The following is an 18,168-nucleotide window of genomic DNA, read 5'->3' as shown; positions in this document are numbered from 1 at the left end:
TTGGAACATGGGGCCTGAGGCACTTGCCTTGCTCACCTTGCCCTAAAGGCTGAGTCCTGTTTGTTTTTACAACTTTTGCAATGTTTTGTATTATATATATAAGGCAAGTGGACCTTCTATCATTCAAAATGATCTCATGATTTTCTGAGTTTGCAAGAGTCATCATTTCATGGTTCTAATATTTTCTTAATAATATTCCTATCTGCACTCCGTCTGAAACTGATTTTAAACTAATTGTGACAGGAGTGTTCTTTCTTGTTCACACTATTTACAGGCCTTTGAAACTCTAACAATGTAGTGAGGAATTTATGTCTGAATACGTGTATCTGAGAATAAATCTGACATATGGATAAGGAATGAAAGAAGGCAGGTACCTCTTACAAACTCTTACTAATATTAATGCCAGATATCATCAACACAGCACCCTTGCATTTATCTCATCTGCCTAATATTATGGACCCAAGCTCGATTATCCTCTTTTCTTGACTTTTGTGTACAATTTTGTTTTTGTTCATTATTATTCAGTGTTAGAGCCAAAAAAATGATGTTTTGCCATCATCTCATTAAAGATATTTTTGCAAGGAAATGAAAAATATTACTTTTACCTTGACTTTATGAGGACTTAAATGGTAGCAATTTAAATAATTTCCAGTGGCTTCACCTAAACCTTACCTGCAGGAGTTGTTCTTGATTATATTTTTAATATCACCGCTCAAAGTTGTTACAATGATTGGATGGCCTTGTGGCCAAGTGGCCGAGTGGTCTAAAGCGCTCTCCATTACGGATCACTGCCATCTCACCTCTGTCTGCGTAGGTTCGAGTCTCGGATTCGGCCAATGTGGGTATGTGAGAAAACTTGCCAGTAGCTTCACGAGGGTTGGTGGTTCTTTCCGGGGATTTCCCGGTTTCTTCCTCCACCATTAATACTGGCTGCCATATATAGCCTATCGTGTGCTGAAAATGGCGTTAAACCATACAACAACAACAAACTTCAGGACTGAGGTATCATAGGTTTAAGTCCCACTGTAATCACTACAATGATATTCTTGAGAAAATCACTCAACCTCACTTGTTCCAGTTATTAAACCTACTTTTAAACTGTTAACATCATCTGTTTTGCCTGTTAACATTTAATGGACTAGCATCCCACCCTGTTTCATCATGTATCTTACATCAGTGAGATATCTCTTGATACACCCTGTGAACCACTAGAGCACCTGTGTCCTTGAAAGACATCACCTAAATTTAAAAATGTAACTACCTTAATGCTAATGACAAAAAACATCCACCCTAATGATGGAGACCATCCTACTCTTACATGAAAGATGATCAAAATTCAATGGAGATACAGTCATCCATTGTAAATTAATTAATCAATATGATAGATCATCTAACCATAATTTGAAATCAATGAAAGTAAGGATACCATCTTTCTCCATGGTAACTAAGAACTGATACAGCTGTGTTTTCAATCAGGTTAGACTGGTGATAGGTACATGTTCTAACAAAGACATGAAATGAAAACCAGACTGAGTCATTAGTGGAACAATACCCTATAGTGTAAGCAATATTCAGCCTTACACAATAGCATATGTGTTACTGGTAAGCATGTACAGTATTAAATGCTGTAAATAAGCCCTTCAAATGATTTATGTCATCAAATTTTCTTGAGTTGAATTTTGCTCTTTTAAATTAAAGCTGAATGTTTGTTTACTCCATCCTACATGCCTATCAGCAAGATTATATAAAATACAGAACTGTACCAACAAAGCTGGGTTTATCTTATTTAATTTACTGATTACCCCTAACAAACTGTATAAACCCTGATCTGCCAGTGCATTATGCAGATCTGGGTCTGTGCAGTTTGCAGATGGACTTGACTTATGTGAGTATGAAGTGCAGGTAGATATATCAGTCAATTTCCAAGTGACATTATGTTTGGACATGATAAAGTTAAATAAAAATCAGCTGCAAATTTTTATAACAAGAACTTTAAACTATTTTTCTGCAAGCTAATTGTAATCAGGCAAATAAGTATTTTTCTAAGCATGATGCACATAATAGTTACAAACAATATAAACTTTTAAGTGGTGTGATGATTAATAAAAATAAGTACAGAATGGTCAGAACTAACACCTAATTAACAAAATTTGCTTGATTATTATATTCCATAATAGAACACAAACAATTAAAATACTTCTGTTTTAAGCATTTGACCTTCAGGTATGATACATTCCAAAAGTCAAATATGTGAATAATTGTTCTGAGTTATTATACATTCTTTTGTTACTTAGCGCAACTCAAGCGCAATCATCATCTTGATGACAAATTGACTTTACAGGATTAACAAGCACTGTTACTATTAATATGCAACAATAACACTATCCATGAAGAAATATCAAAAATATATCCAAATGATTAAAACTGATGGTTGATCTATTATGACAAACCAATCACCGATGTTTAGACTTCAATTGATTCCCAATACTTAAGTGCAGACCATGATCTGTCATGTCATAATCTCTCATGGTATATATTTTATTGCATAATACATCACTGTATTATCTGTCATGAAATATTCTGTCAAGGCATCATCTGTCATAACATCTTCTGTCATGGCATAATCTGTTGTGGCATATTCTTTGGTCTTGTATTATTCAGTATAATAATAATAATAATAATAATAATATCAATAATAATAATAATAATAATAATAATAATAATAATAATAATAATAATAATGGGTTTATACTTTTCCTGATATACTAGTATTTTGCAGTATAGATCATATCATCACATGTGCATGTACAAGCCAATGAACCAGTTTTTGTGGTATTTCTGTAAATGATATTAAAAAAAAATTCTACCTTGGCCTTCATTGTTTTGTTTGAATGTTTTGTCTCTTTGGGTTTTTTTCCTCAGAAAAACAAAAAATTAGAGACATTCTAGAAGATGTGTCTGCCAAGAAAATGGTTGAAATGCATTTTATATCTAGTCTGTTGCACAGCAGTGATAAAAACATGACTGACATGGAGCATGAAGTCATGCATAAGCTGGTGGCAAATGTAAAAGCAAACTAATTCATCAGGCAGCAGATCTGGTTAAAATTTTCCAAGAAAGGTGAAAAATTAATCAATAACGTTGCCATCTGCTTGTAATGAAAACAAGAGGTGAAGTTTGTGGGTGGGATGATGAACTTGACTGCCCATAATCTCTAACACTATACCATCCTAGCTGGCGATGCAGAGAGTTTAGAAGATCCAAATTAAACAGAAGCCTAATAGCTCAAACTCCCACACATGTAAGGATATCTCATGTACTCAGACTCCCATACATGTATGGAAACTCCCACACATGTTAGGATATCTCATGTACTCAGACTTCCATACATGTATGGAAACTCCCACATGTAAGGATATCTCTTTTACTCAGACTTCCATACATGTATGGAAACTCCCAAACATGTATGGAAACTCCCACATATGTAAGAATATCAAGTTTTTGTTTGTTTGTTGCATTTGTCTTTTCATTTAAACTTGTTAGTTTTATTTGATTTTATTTTATTTTCACATAAGGACAAAATGATACATTTAAACTTCCACACATGTAAGGATATTTTCCAATAATTATTTTCGTAAAGAGACAAAAACTAACTAAGAGTTCATATGAAGCTTTGACTTCCTGTTCACTCTTTATTACATTATTTTGTACCTTCTACAAATGTTCCCAATATATTAACTAAGTATGGCAATACACTGTCCTGTATCATTATATATCACAGTAAACAGATTCTGACAACACCCAACTTTAAAAATAATAAGTTTTAAAAACCTGTCTTGACTAACCACCCCTACCTCTATCAAAAATGGTCTCTCAAGACACAGAGGCCTTTACACTACAGTATATGAAAATTTGATTTGTGCATTAAGAATCTGCCCCCTCTGTCATACAACTTTTAATCAATTCAAAATCTTACTAAAGCGATTCTGACCAATCAAATGGCTGTTTTTTTGGGTACATTTTGAGTAAATTTTCCAAATTTGGAGTAATATTTATAACTCAAAATGTTGAGTAAATGTTTTAGGATGATGGGGCTTATCTCTGCCAGGTCTATTAGGACAGGTAGTCTCCCAAAGCAGTAATCTTTCATGTGAGGTTTTATTGTAACAATAATAATAATATAATTATAATAGCATTCAGCATCTCCAAAGAAAGGCAAACACATTGAAACCACATAAAACATGTGAAGTACAGATCTCTGAACAAATCCAGTCAAATAATAACAAGTCTGAACCTGAGGCCCTGAGTGGCCGAGTGGTCTAAAGCATTCACCATTATGGATCATTGCCATCTCACCTCTGTCTGTGTGGGTTTGAGTCTCAGGTTCGGCCAGTGGCATCACTCGGGTTGGTGTTACCCAGTGCGGTAGCTCATGGTGTCACCCCCATGGTCCTCCTTCCGTAACAGACTATACAGAATCCTTAGTAATGTCATTTTGGTGCCACCCCCTCTGATGGTGTTACCCGGTGCAGTCCGCACCCCCCGCATCCCCCTAGCGACGCCACTGCTGTGCCTGCTAGTCATGTACTTAACTATGATCGGTTATCCGCTTATGAAATCCGACTAGACTGAGCAGTGTGTGCTCTGTAAAATTTGCAATTTTTCATTTTGGTGTCACCCCTCTGAGATGGTGTCACCCGGTGCAGTCCGTACCCCCCTAGTGACGCCACTGGGTTTGGCCAATGTGGGTATTTGAGAAAGCTTGCCAGTAGCTTCTCGTGGGTCAGTGGTCCTTTCCGGGCTTTTCCCTAGTTCTTCCTCCACCATTGATAAAGATCACCATGTATAGCCTATCATGTGCTGAAAAATGGCGTTAAACCCTACAACAATAACAACAAATCTGAACCTTGAACTCCCAGTCTGAACCTCAAGCTCACAAGTCAAGTGCACAAATCTGAACTTCTAGCTAACATGTCTGAACTTCTAGCTCAGATTTAAAGGGTAAAACTGATCCCCTCAATCTTATATCTGACAGATCCAGATGGGGACATGTTTACATAAATAACAAATCCATGAAATTTTCTATCTGGGATAATTAGCCAAGACCAAGGAATTTTGTCAGGCAAAATGTTTCTTTGTATCAACTTATCAGCCACAAAAGGTTATTTCCCTTCACAAGGTGATGCACACACAAAACAGGACATGCTGATATTCTTGATTTTTATGTCATTTGGTATAGTATTTCATGAAAATGTTGTAATGAATGAAGTGTGTGACTTGAACTACTGCCAAATTTAGCCAAAAATTCATCTTAACACTGTCTGTAATGGAAGATCAAACTTATTTAGCTTCATTTTGGATTGTGAAAATTTATAATTGAGTTCTTGTTTGAAGACATTGTCAACTATATTTCAATACACTATTCACATTTTTAAGCTTATAACAAGAAAGTTATTTCCACACATTAAAGCAACAGCTATTTGAACACTGCACTTCTACGCTGTATGTTGGACACATTATGGTCCTACCTTCTAGGACCAGAGTAGACTTTATTTGCTTTCCTAAATTGAAGAATAACCATCTGCAAGGACAACTTTAACATACTGAATTTTGCCAGGATCGTATGAATTACAAACTGCCAAGAACTGCTTTGATAAAATCATTTTTGAAAGATAATATTTCATTCTGGCATAAATTTAGTAATTATAAAAAGTTAAAATTAAGTAATTATAAAAAGTTAAAATTAAGTAATTATAAAAATGTATAGCATATAAATGTCTATAATACCTTTCATTCAGATAATTCATTTGGAATGAATTAATATATGTATTCAATTAACAAATAATAACAATTTATAAATGACCAATTTTTTTCATAATATTATGCAAATTAAAGTGGTTTAAAAAAACTGGTTTGACATTTCTTACTATTGTCTAAAATAAAAGACCTTATGGTTTTTACAAGCTTTTGTTTGTTTGTTGCATTTGTTTTTTCATTTAAACTCATTAGTTTTATTTCATTCATTTTATTTTCATATATTTTGAGCACTGAACATAAGGACAAAACTATATGTTTAAATTAAAATGAACCTAAAATTACTAGTGAATTAAATAAAATTTGCCATAATGGCTAGTCAATAAACTGATATTACAGGAAAAGATAACTCAAATAATTAAAAATATTGTGAGTGATGTGGATAAGTTGAAAACATGTTCATTAATTTTGACATGAAGTTCATTTTTTCTAACACTGAATAAATGCTAACAACCAGTAATTGAACCAATGAGTATCTACTAGCTGTTAATGTAGAAGTACACTGGGATCTCTGCTGGCTCAATTGGGAAAGTCTCAGACTAGTAAGTCAATGGTCACCTGGTTCAGCGTACTTGGTGTGTCCTCATGAAAGATACGTCTAAACTACTATTTTGTTGCCATGATATAGCCAATAATTTGCTAAAAGTTCCACTAAAAAGCAAACAATCAACTTAACATGATTTACTTGCACGTTTGATCCCTACAGTACTAAATACATGCATTAGTCAATGAAACAAAAGTCTGTAATAACTGCATGGAAAACACAGTATCTTATAAACAACAAATGAAACTTCTTCAAAAATCAATCCATTAATTAAATCTGCAGAGGAAAAAAGCTACCACAGAACCTGTCTCGAAAGACCACCCTTCTGCCACAAAAATATGGTCTCTCAAGACAGGTGGTCTCTCATTACAGGTGATAACACTATATAACCAATAATCTGTGTCTGATGACATGGTCTTTCAAGACAGGTGGTCTTTCATAGCAGTGGTCTTTCAAGATAGGTTTAACTGTACCATATTTACTTGCATATAGATCAGATTCGACTTCAGACTGCACAAACCAAGATCTACCATTGCATAATCTGCCAGCAGATTTAAACATATGCAGTTTGCTTGGAGTAATCAGCAGAACAATCAACACTGACCCTGATCTGCCAACACATTATGCAATGTAGTATCAGCATCTATGTTTTTTGCAGTCGGACTAGATTACAAGTAAGTATATACCAGTCTGTAACTTAATTATGTCACTTTAATATTCTAAGCATCAGTATGCTTAAAGTTTTCTCATGCCAGTAAACTTTAACGTTTTCACATTTTCACATCTGTAACAATGTATGTCTGAGCAAACATCAGTTTGTTTAAAGTTTTTACATATTCACATCTGTAACAGGGGCCCCGAGTGGCCAAGTGGTCTAACACGCTCTCCGTTATGGATCACTGCCATCTCACCTCTGTCTGCGTGGGTTCGAGTCTCAGATTCAGCCAATGTGGGTACGTGAGAAAGCTTGCCAGTAGCTTCTCGAGGGTTGGTGGTTCTTTCCGGGGATTTCCTGGTTTCTTCCTCCACCATTAATACTGGCCGCCATGTATAGCCTATCGTGTGCTGAAAAATGGCGTTAAACCCTACAACAACAACAACATCTGTAACAATGCATGCCTGAGTAAGCATCAGTTTGTTTAAAGTTTTCACATTTTCACATCTGTAACAATATGAGTAAGCATCAGTTTGTTTAAAGTTTTCACATTTTCACATCTGTAACAATGTATGTCTGAGTAAGCATCAGTTTGTTTAAAGTTTTCTCATTTTCACATCTGTAACAATGTATGTCTGAGTAAGCATTAATATCGGTAAGTATAAAGTATACAAATTACTCATGTGTACTGTATATGCTCACTTATAAGTCAAATCCAGCTGCAAACTGCACAGATCCAGATCTGCCATCAGATCTGTGTCTGAGTATTTTGTAAGAAGTAATCAGTAGATTAAAAACAACATAGACCCTGATCTCAATGGTGAATTATTTGATGGCAGATCAGGGCCTATGTCATTTTTGCGGTTGAATTTGACTTGTAAGTGAGTATATGTGGTAACTCCAATGTGTCCCACAGTACAATTTCTATGAACACCATAATCATGTTCAATTCTTTGTCAATATAAATATTAAGAGCTACCATTATCTTGTTGATTGTTACCAGTAACATTGTGCTGAAATATTCCATTAGCAATAATAAGAATTTTAAAACTGTCAATGTTTGCATTTTTATAATATTATTTTTTACAATTTAACCCCCTCCCACACAAACAATCTCATTTACAAATATCAGATATTTAAATAAACCACATAGACAACAGCTACAGAAATGAAAATGTCTTATTTTTACGAACATAGGAAACAACGCATAACACAGCTTCAATAGTCCTCTTCTAAGTGAGGATCACTGTAAAATGTGTAACCAGAGAAAGCTCACGTTAATTTGAACAATGAACATACTTCAACACGAGTGTAATCAAACTCAATCTAATAGCAAATCTGGAAATGCTCATACAAGAAACCAGTCTGATCTCTGTGTATTATTTCAAAATGAATCTAAACACTTTTGCTGTCATAATGCTTTCCATTATATAATGGTTTGAATACAAAGCAATCAAACTTTTAAATGAAATCACAACTTTCACTGTAGCATAAAACTGACCAGCACTCCTAAGAATGAAAAAAAAAAAACACAACCCAAAACAACTTTTAAAAATACTTTCCACAAGATGCTAGTTGTATTCCTAATTCCAACACATCATACAGATCAACACAGTTCATGTTATGTCCCATAATAAATAATCCTATTAGTGAAACTAACAGATTACCATCAACTGATACCACCTTGGATATCAACTGAGAATTATACTATGATTAACTGTCGCCTGGTTGTCAATGCAATTTCTCAACATACTTGACTGTAGTAAGTTCACCCCTTGGATACCTGTACAACAAACATGGAATTAACATTTAACTGTGCAAATGGTTTAAACTACACTCACCCAATTTCCTATATATACCATTAAACACAGCGGTATACAATATATGTACAAGCCCAATAATAATAATAATAATAATAATAATAATGATTGTTGTAGGAGTAGTAGCAATAGTAAAAGCTGTAGACACCATAGTAATAGTAGTAGTAGTGGTGATGATAATAATAAATAAAGGAATTTTAAGAAGGTATACCATGATACACATAATTTTTTAAATACAAAAATACAGAGAGAGACAGAGAGAATCACATAGTTGGCTGCTTATGTAATTGTTGACTTTATTTTTTTTTTAAATTCTTGATTGTTCCATGGTTTTGCCTCAAAAAACCCAAACCCTTAACAGTTCTAATATTGGAGAAGGCACTTAAAGGTTGGTGTGGATATTATTTCATAGGTATTAACAATTTTCACGCCATGAAAAGTGTTTTGAAAATAATCAGATGTCATGTAAAAATTTGCACATATGTATGTATGTATGTATGTATGTATGTATGTATGTATGTATGTATGTATGTATGTATGTATGTATGTATGTATGTATCTATGTATGTCGGGGCCCCGAGTCCAGGCTGAGTGGTCTAAAGCGTTCTCCGTTACGGATCACTGCCATCTCACCTCTGTCTGCATGGGTTTGAGTCTCGGATTCAGTCAATGTGGATATGTGAGAAAGCTTGCCAGTAGCTTCTCATGGGTTGGTGGTTCTTTCCGGGGATTTCCTGGGTTCTTCCTTCACCATTAATACTGGCCGCCATGTATAGACTATCGTGTGCTGGAAAATGGTTAAACCCTACAACAAAAACAACATGTATGTATGTTTGTATGTATGTACGTATGTATGTAGGTACGTACGTATGTACGTATGCATGCAGCACATTACCACAATAATGTGTGGATTAAAAACAAAGTTTAAAATATGAAAATATTTTTTTCAAAACTGCAAATAAAGTTTTGGAACACAAATGTAAAAATAAACAGTACAATGTATATGTACCATATATACAAGAATACAAAAATCAAATCAAACTACAAAAAGCACAGACTTGGATATACCTGTGCTTTGACATGCTGGCAGACTGGGTCTCTGATGTTTGTTCTCCTCATTAGTCCTAACAACCTCATAGATATCAGATCACATAAAGTACCAGTCTATGCTATCTGCAACTGAATGATACTGATGGGTGAGAATCTTCTAGGGCAATCCCTTCTGGGGCTGAATTTTCTGCTGAATTGGAAACCACCTTTTGACCTGACATCAAAAGGCTTTTTTTTTGCTTCATATGCAAGCCATCCACAAAGTTTTGTCCAGCGCTATGATGCAGAGCTATAGTTATTGTGAATGACCCTTTTTTCTTATGTAGTCACAACAACCTTGACCTACTGAACCCCTAATCAAAAGATGTTTTCTTCATCTCAATATCCCAGTCATTTTCAAGATTTGTCAAGGTTTTTAGACATACAAGTCAATTTTATAAGCAGTTTTCTTTCTATCAGTTCATATGACCCTGACCTTTCACCGTTTGAGCCTGAAGTGGATATTTTTCTTGCTTGCCCAAAATGCAGTCTACATACAATATTCAGTACATATTATACTTACTTATAAGAAGAGTCCAACTCCAAACTGTCATCGCATAATGCGCAGGCATATTTGGGTCTGTGCAGTTTATTAGAAGTAATCAGTAAAACAAAAAGCATAAACCCTGATCTTCAGGCACATTATGCCATGGCAGATCATGATCTTTGCTGTTTGCAGTTTGACTCAACTTAAAAGTAACTATATCTGGTATTTTTAGATGGTGAAAAACTTATTTACTTCCAAAAATGAAATTGGAACCAGACAGAAGGGCATATGGACAGACAGACGGATAAACATCATAATATGACATGTTCTGCCTTATAGTGTGCATATCTAAAGACAGTCTAGGTCCTATTTTGCACTCAAAGAATGGATATAATGTGGAGGTATATGGTACCTTCCATGTCAATATGTTATGTCAATATTTGTTTTCAACAGGCCAGTTTCCTCTAGCTTTAATTACACATTAATTACACAGAATAATTCTATATATCAAACATATAATAATGGGTAGGATGTCAAGCCCAATTCTCTATACTGCATCAAGGTTTGATGTTACACATTCCACACGTATTTAAGAGCTAACCAAGCTGGGAAACTCGTAAAGACATCTAAAGTACTTTAGTGTTGTCTGGGTATCTTAGACAGTGGTATATGATTGCAAAATAAAGACCAGAATTTTATCCATTATGTGTCTCAACATTCCTCTCATTTGTCAGAGAAAGGAATAAAGAAGTTCAAATGATCAGATTAGACTGTATGTCTCATTTGTCAGAGAAAGGAATAAAGAAGTTCAAATGATCAGATCAGACTGCATATGTCTCATTTGTCAGAGAAAGGAATAAAGAAGATCAAAGGATCAGATCAGACTGTGTATGTCTCATTTGTCAGAGAAAGGAATAAAGAAGTTCAAATGATCAGATTAGACTGCATATGTCTCATTTGTCAGAGAAAGGATTAAAGAAGTTCAAATGATCAGATCAGACTGCATATGTCTCATTTGTCAGAGAAAGGAATAAAGAAGTTCAAATGATCAGATTAGACTGCATATGTACTATTTTATTGGAATCTCTGGTAAACATATACAACTCAAATTTATTTGTGATTGTGAAATGGCTTCTAACAACTGCAAATGATATATATATATATATATATATAGTAATGAAATACAAAATGGAATAATTGTGACAATTAAGTTAAAATTCAACTGTTCATTAAGTGTAATATATAAAATAGGGAGAAAATTACATGTCTGACCTTTTGACAAGTTTATTGTTGACATTTGTGTATCCCATATTTTATTTGTATATCCCATATTTTATTTGTATATCCCATATTTTATTTGTATATCCCATATTTTATCTGTGTATCCCATATTTTATTTGTATATCCCACATTTTATTTGTATATCCCATATTTTATCTGTGACCGCTCCATTGGCCTAGTGGTTAGAGTGGCTGCCTTGGAAGCAGGAGGTTGTGGGTTCAAACCCTGGCCAAGTCATACCAAAGACTTACAAAAATGGTACTAACAGCTACCTTGCTAGGCGCTCAGCATTAAGAGGTTAGCATTAGGACTGGTCGGCCTGGTGTCAGGATAATGTGACTGGGTGGGACATCATGCTACATGACTGTGGCATGATGCCCCAGTGCTAGACATCACTGTAAACTGCCACAGTGCAGACATCGTAACGATATGACTGAAAAATTGTTAAAGCTATGTTAAAAATCCTAATCAAACACACATTTTATCTGTATATCCCATATTTTATCTGTGTATCCCATACTGTATCTGTGTATCCCATACTTTATCTGTATATCCCATATTTTATATGTGTATCATATACTTTATATATAGAAAGCATTGAATATTCAATGTTTCATGTTTCACTCAAGCCTTGTTCAACTTTTTCTTTTGGGTTCACCGTATATACTGAATGAACCTAATCTGTGGAATGGATTTCTGTTCTTATCATATCCAAGGATAATATCATATAATCAGACTGACTGACATGGTATAATACATTTGTATGTAAGTGTACATACACATTTGACAACTAAATCCATATATACCAGTCAAGGGTTCTGAATCAAAGTCATCACTTGCATTTTGAGTTAATGGAATGAATTCTAATGATCACCTAATCCCCTAAATCCAGACTTCATGGATACATCACAAATAGACCAAGCTTGGTTTACAGTGCTGTAATTTTCCGTTTACTCTTTTCAGACTATCAGTGTATTCAAATAGCAACCCCTCAGTAACTGACAGTCCCTGTTACATGTTGACAATATATTCAAATTGCAACCCTTAGTAAGTGACAGTCCCTGTTACATATTGACAATGCAGTCAAATAGCAACCCCACAATAAATGACACATCCTGTTACATGTTAACAATGCAGACTGGCACTTGGAAGGGAGACACATTTCCAAAACATAAGTGAATATACAGTCTAATTTCACTAATTATCTATCCAGCTTTGTTAAGCTGACCATGCATGTAGATTTTCAATTAGCAGAAATTATACATGCATTTGCAGATTTATTGCAGAAATAACAGTTTGGAGATACACTAAAACCTGTCTTGAGAGGACAGATTCACCAAAACACAGCTTTATCGATCATGTAGTATAATGACCTGTCATGAAAGACAATGTGTCTTTACAGACCATTATTTTTGGCAGAAGGGGTGGTCTTTCAAGATAGGTCCTACACAAACTGATTTAAATCTTTTTCTTGTTCCTCTGAATATACAAAGCCGTTGCTGCAACCTTTCTTAATGGCACATTTTATGGCAGGTCCTTCAGAAGTTTGATGGATTAATCCAACGTTTGCAGCAGGAGCAAAACTACATTTCTGTGACTTGAACATTTGTGCTGATTTTGTGTATCCATTTGTCTGAATGCAGCATAATACCGGTTAAAGACTGACTAGATTTGTGTAAAACACATATCCCCAATGCAGACCAGAAATTAAAGTCCCAAAATGTTTAAAAAATTTAAGAACTGTTATCATATTAATGGCATAATGTCTTACACAAGTTCACTGCTGATCTTTGTATGAATGCTGTTTTGACTCATCTTTAATGCCTTATTCATATTTTATACTTGTAGTTGATCAATTACCTGGTTTTTTGATGTTCTCCTAAATGACACCACAACTAATAAAAATTGTATGTCATTGAAGGGGGCTTCAAGGAAGATTGGTCTTTTGTCCAAATGAGCATCTCTTTTAAATAAAGTCATTATTATTATTATTATTATTATTAATAATAATAGTAGTACTAGTAGTTATAGTAGTAGTAGTGTGTGTGTGTGTCTGTGTGTGTGAGTTGGATTTTTATATATCTTTAATAATTTTTCAGTCATATCGCTACGATGTCTGCAGTGTGGCAGTTTATAGTGATGTCTAGCACTTGGAGCATCATGCCACAGACATGTAGCATCATGCCCCACCTAGTTACATTATCCTGACACCAGGATGATCAGTCCAAACACTAACATCTTAATGCTGAGCGCCTGGCGAGGTAGCTACAAGTACCATTTTTATAGGTCTTTGGTATGACTCAGCTGGGGTTCAAACTCATGACCTCCCACACCCAAGGCAGATGCTCTAACCACTAAGGACACCGGAGCAGTCAGTAGTAGTAGTATAGTCATTTCAGATGTGGTCTGGATCCTTGTTGCTGGATATAGTTTGGTTATTGCTTTCTTCACCTTGACCTCAGATAGGCTCTGAATGATTTCCAGCTATCTTTTCAAAAAGTAGCAGATCAATGGAGACTAAATCTAACTAGTACTTGTCAAAATGATCCTTGATATAGTATTTGCACACCCTCCCATTTGTATGTACTCCCCTATTAATAAAGCATCAAGGATATTAATAAAAAAAATGCACAAAACTTAGTCTATTTAATGTCATAAATTTATAAGTTCTAATTACTTGATTGTAGCCTGGGGTTCACAAACATGGTTAACTAATGTTAGAATTTCAAATCAAATGCAAATTTCTTTAGTAACATGGTCAACACATTTGTTTGGGTGAGTTTATCTTTTTAAGCAACTGATGTGATGTAGTTCAATCTTTGATAATCTCAATAATTTCTTGAATTTTGGAGTTCCATCTCTTTGAGCAGATGTATACAATGGATTCTCCTTATGATTTATTCTAATCTTTGTTTTAGAAATATTAAAACTAGACATTCAAATATTGGATGCAGACAACAGTTTTTACTGAAAGGACTGTTCTAGATCTAAGAAAAAGACAGTGAGCAGTCTGTTTGCTTGTAAAATTACATTGAAACCTTCTGTTTGGTTAGAAATGCCAGTAAGTTTTCAGTGTTAGGCAGGCCTGGCCCTAGGGCAAGGCGAATGAGGCAACGATCTTGGGCCTTGTGCTAACATGCAATGCAATTTTTTTTGCTTGGGGTCCCATGCTCATCGCTTGCTGCCTTGGGCCCCGCACATCCTAGTGCCAGGCATGTGTGTTAGGGATCAATAAGGTTAGAAATTATAAAATGATGAATGAAATTACTAAATTTTTGTGTGCATTTTGTATATTCTTTATGCTTTTTATTTTTAAAATTGGTAACGGGGTACAAACAAATGTGAGACTGTGAATACTCTACCAGATGGTAAGAACTCAAAATGGCATTTCCAGCGGCCCCTGTCACGTGGATGACTGGTCTAAAGTGCTAGCCACCTACACAGATCACTCACACATCTTACATCCATCTGTAAGAGTTCAATTCTCAGCACTATCAACCTGAGTATGTGAAAAAACTTGCCAGTTAGCTTTGTGTGGGTCGGTGGTTTTTCCTTAAGGTATAATGTAATGCTTAACATGTGCTGAAAAATGGCGTTAAACCTGACAAAAACCAAACCAATCCATCCATCTATTATTTCTAAAGGAATACAAGTTTACTGTTATCCTGCTAAAGTTCTGACTGAATTTCTCCACCTAAATATAAAACAATCTTTGGCCCCACTCTGCCATACTTCCGTTATATCTGCATGGAGTTGGTCTCTAGCCTATGTAAGTAAGGATGTAAAACTCCTTCCTCATGTTTTGTCTCAGACTCTTATGGCTGACATTCAAGGGATGATGTCTGGTGGTCTACCCTTCTCCCTCTCCATAGGTCTGTGCAGTTTGTTCAGAAAAATCAGTAGAACAAGCAACATTGATCCTGAACTGCCAGCACATTATGAAATAACAGATCAGAATCTATGTCGTTCACAGTTGGACTTGTAAATGAGTATATATGGCAACCTTTTGTCTAGTTCTGGTCTTATTAAATTCCTACTTGCCACTTTACTAGTTGCCTAGGTAAATGGAAGGATATATCATCAAAATTTCTTTTCCTAGGAATGCCCTACTATTGGATCATGAGACCTATAGGAATCTTGCAGGATTCTACAGATTTCCTATAGGATTCAATTGGCGGATTCTGTATGGGCAACTACATCTGGAAACACCAAGAAAACCCACTTGTATAAACATCCTTATCTAAGCAAGAGAAACCTGAAAATTAGTCTTATTGACAGCTTCAAGTGAGGCATTATTAACGACATGGTTAAAGTAAAGATTTAAAATTAAATTTGTTTACTTTAATTCTTGTCATTATCAGGACAACTAACGTAATTGAGAGTCAAAATAACATGATAATACCCTTACCCTAGTGTGCATATTGTATATACTTGCTTGCAAGTAAAGTCCAACTGCAAACTGCACAGACCCAGATCTGCTGTTGCATAATACACCAGCAGATCTGAGTCTATGAGGTTTGTTAGGAGTAATCAGAAGGACAAGCAACACAGACCCTGATCTGCTGGCATATTTATCCATCAAAAGAACAGGATCTATATTGTCTGCAGTTGGATTCATCTTGTGTGTGTGTGTGTGTGTGTGTGTGTGTCTGTGTGTGTGTGATTTGGATTTTTAACATAGCTTTAATAATTTTCCAGTTATACCACTATGACATCTGCAGTGTGGCAGTTTATAGTGATGTCTAGTACTGGGACAAGATACCACAGACATGCAGCATCATGTCCCACCCAGTCACATTATCCTGACACCAGGCCGACCAGTCCTAACACTAACCTCTTAATGCTGAGTACTAAGCGAGGCAACTGTTACCACCATTTTTATAAGTCTTTGTTAATACATGTACTTGGCAGGGGTTCTAACCCATGACCTCCACATCCAAGTGGACCCTCTAACCACTTAGGCCACTGGAGCAGTCTGTTGGACTCGACTTAAAAGCAAGTATATATAGTATGTATCTGTAGACTGTTAGCCTTTCTTTGGTAATACTGAATGTTCATACCTTGCCATTTGAAAGAAAAGTGAAAGTAATACAGTGGTCCATCAGTATACTGCTACACCCCTTATAACACAGTCATACAGTGGTCCATCAGTATATTGCTACACCTTTTTTAACACAGTCATACAGTGGTCCATCAGTATATTGCTATACCTCTTATAACACAGTCATACAATGGCCCATCAGTATATTGCTGTACCTCTTATAACACAGTCATACAGTGTTCCATCAGTATATTGCTACACCTCTTATAACAGTCATACAGTGGTCCATCAGTATATTGCTGTACCTCTTTTAACAGTCATACAGTGGTCCATTAGTATATTGCTATACTTCTTATAACAGTCATACAGTGTTCCATCAGTATATTGCTACACCTCTTATAAGTCATACAATTGTCCATTAGTATATTGCTATACCTCTTATAACACAGTCATACAGTATTCCATCAGTATATTGCTACACCTCTTATAACAGTCATACAATGGTCCATCAGTATATTGCTACACCTCTTGTAACACAGTAATACAGTGGTTCATCAGTATATTGCTATACCTCTTATAACAATAATTACAGTGGTCCATTAGTATACTGCCATACCCTTATAACACAGTAATACAGTATTCCATCAGGGTATTGCTATACCTCTTATAACACAATAATACAGTGGTCCATCAGTATACTGCTATACCCCTTATAACACAGTAATAGTGGTCCATCAGTATACTGCTGCCCATATTATAACATAGAACTATTATGGTCCCTCAGTATATTGTGACCCCTCTTATAACACAGCAACAAAGTAATTATAAGTTGTACTTCATTATACTGCTGCTCCTCTTACAACACAGTAATTACAGGTTACTGCATCTGCATAGGAACAAGTGTTTCTGCATCAAGTTAGGAGTGCAGCATTGCTCAGAAAAAAGGAGTGAATATTTTCTTATAAAAATGCAGTAACCTGCTATTACCATAATCAGCATTTTTATATTTAATGGTTCAAAATCCATTACATCTTTAAAAGACAAACATGGTGCCAGTGTCATCCAACACAGTAGGCCTAATCTAATTGAATTGTTTTTATTTCAAACTTTCAAACTTTTGGTCACCAGTCCAGCACACTAATTACTGCATCATCATGTGTCTGTCTCAATTAGTCACCACCTACAACATGCCGAAGGTTGCTTCAGGCCTATTCTGTATCTTTTTGTTATGGAGAATAGTGCTTATAGAAATAAATATATGTCAATGGTCAGATCATGGTCTATGTTGTTTGCTGTGCTGATTGCTTCTAACAAACTGCAAGATTCAGATGAACTGGTGCATTATGAAATGGCAGATCTGGGTCTGTGCAGTGCACAGCTGGGCTTGAGTTTCTAATCTAGTATATACAATATTATGAGTTAAAGTACCAGATTTAG

General features: G+C 35.2%; 1 protein-coding gene across 1 annotated transcript in view; it reads right to left on the bottom strand.

The window, feature by feature from the left end:
• Positions 1-18,168, bottom strand: part of LOC149785261 (lamin-B2.L-like) — a 136,578-nt gene that overhangs the window by 100,579 nt on the left and 17,831 nt on the right. The gene's annotated exons all lie outside the window — the stretch shown is intronic.

Source organism: Sinohyriopsis cumingii, chromosome 13 (assembly GCF_028554795.1).
Source record: "Sinohyriopsis cumingii isolate HCF-2022 chromosome 13, ASM2855479v2, whole genome shotgun sequence".
Lineage (NCBI taxonomy): Eukaryota > Metazoa > Mollusca > Bivalvia > Unionida > Unionidae > Sinohyriopsis > Sinohyriopsis cumingii.
The sequence above is the reverse complement of the archived record's forward strand: the minus strand, read 5'-3'. Positions and strand labels throughout refer to the sequence as shown.